Genomic DNA, 2,523 nt, shown 5'->3' on the forward strand with positions numbered 1-2,523 from the left:
TCTAATTACTTCTTTATCCTTGAGTACCATTGGTTCTCTAATGGACAGTGATTCATAAAACACATTCATGAATCGGAGCTTCTACTGGTCCAAGTACCGAATCAACCCTCAAGAGAATTATTTATCTACTTCTTTCTTAAGAAGGAATGGATTCCATCTCGTGTAATAACATTCCCGGCTACCTACTTCATCATGTCTCTAAAATACAAGGAATAGGATTCAGGATCTCAGAATCCGTACTGAGTAAATCAAAAGACACAAATCCATAAATAGGAGTCTGTTAATAAGTCAGGATTAAGACCATCCTATATATGACCATCGGTAGACTCAATTAGAATTTCTATACTTAACGGAATTATTAGAAATTCATATTGTGTCAGTGTCCTTGTTCCACATAATCTCATTATGTGAAATACACTCATTCAATATCTCACCATATTAACAGTGCGGATAACACCGTTCCATTCTAAATGGGAATGACATGTATTAATAATGTTTTAATTAAAGATTCTGAACTTTAATTAAATTCATTAGGAACATTACTTTTTTTTTATTATTATCCTTAAACATTATCCTCTCGTATATAACACTTATATACGATATTTAAAGTTACATAAATAATCACGAAATTTTCATTGATATTTATAAAATATTCACAAATATATACACATAAAATGATGAATAAACTCTTTTATTAAATAAATAATAAATATCCTATTACATCTTATGCTTCTATGACACCATTCCCAATAGTCGTCAACTACCAGTTCGGGGCCTAAAGGATCATCGTGGAGTTTCTTGAAGAAGAAAGAGAAAACGGCAGGATCGTCCTCAACACAAGCGTCTACGGAACTAGTCAAATATTTTGAAGTAAATTTTGTAATCGATGACGATAAACTAGACATCTTACAAAAGACTGATCATTTTCCAACACTGTCCATAATAGCTCGCGACATTCTTACAACTCCAGTGTCAACGGTAGCATCGGAGCAAGCTTTTAGCGCAAGCAATCGAATTCTTGACGAGAAGAGAAGCAGAATGCATCCAGATGTCTTGGAGGGGCTAATGTGCGTTAAAGACTGGGAAGATGCCAGAAGACGAAAACAATAATATACAGATGATTCGATGCAAGAATATTTTTCTAACTTAGAAATAACAAAATCTTCTGGAAGCACTTAGGTTTGTAATTTACTATTCCTAGCTACTGTACTCTTTTTTCCTTCACTAAGGTTTTGTCCCGATCTCCCCACGGGTTTTACTTAGCAAGGTTTTTAATGAGGCAGTCATTTATGTGTACTCCTATTACATCAATTCAATAAAATCACATCTTTTGGGGCATATGATATATTTTTTTAATTAATTTTTTAAAAAAAATACAAGGGCCGGGGCCGGCTCGTGAAGGGCCTGGGCCCAGGCTTGGCCCTGGCCCTTATGGACTAGAGCCAAAGGCCTGGACCGGGCCTGAGTTTTTCTTCTCAGGCCCGGCCCTGCACTGTGCAAGGTCGTGCCAGGCACGGCCCAGGCCCGTAGTGGGCCTGGGGTCAAGCGTGCTGTGTCAGCCCGGCATGGCACGTTTGACATCTCATGTGCACCAACAAACATTTTGACTTTAGTGAGAAAAAATAGCAAATATAGTTTTTTACTATTGTGTTGTGTACGGAGGCTTGTGAAGGGTGAAAGACTCGTGAGATGGAGAAAAGAAAGGGAACAAGAGAGAGAAGAAAAACAAATATAAAATAAGAGACTCAAAAGGTCACTCTACGTGTAAAAAACACAAACGAAAATGAAAAACAAAAAAGAATACCATATGTAAGTAGAAAAAGTGGTGAAACCCAGGGGAAAAAAAAGAAGAAATAGTGGCAATAAATAGTATGTAATATGACATAATGATGGTGTTATATAAATACACAGTGATATTTAAAAGAGAAAAAAAAAAAGAAAAAAAAAGTTCAATACATCAATTTTGAAGCCCAAAATCAAAAGTAATCAGAAAATAAGAAAGTCCGTATACTGATTATTAACATTATTAAGGGCACACTTAAATAATAAAATTAAGTGTAAATATAAAATTTTTTAATTTTCTCAAGGACACGCGCCCTTCTCGCATCCGTCCTTGTCACAATATCCCCTTACCTTATAGTTGCGATTTGATAATGACTTAGTTTGGTATTGCTTTTCCCTCTCAAAATCAGTTTTTGCTTGTAGTAAAACTTGATTTTTGTGTTTGGTAAATCTACTTAAAAGTATTTTTTGAAGAATTTTTCAAGAATCTACAACCAAAATCAGAAGCAACCCAAAGGCAATTTTAGCTTTTAAATTGTGCGGAAATCAACATAGTATAATTACTGAAACTTTCATAATACCCATGATACACCTAATGAAATTTAAAATTTACAATCTTCCCAATCTAAAATTCAGACTCGTAATATAATATAATAATAATATTGTAACAAATAATATCATAATTATATTAATAACTCTAATATTATTATTTTATCATATAATATCATATTATAATAATAT

The sequence above is a fragment of the Morus notabilis genome, unplaced genomic scaffold (assembly GCF_000414095.1).
Source record: "Morus notabilis unplaced genomic scaffold, ASM41409v2 Scaffold670, whole genome shotgun sequence".
Classification (NCBI taxonomy): Eukaryota; Viridiplantae; Streptophyta; class Magnoliopsida; order Rosales; family Moraceae; genus Morus; species Morus notabilis.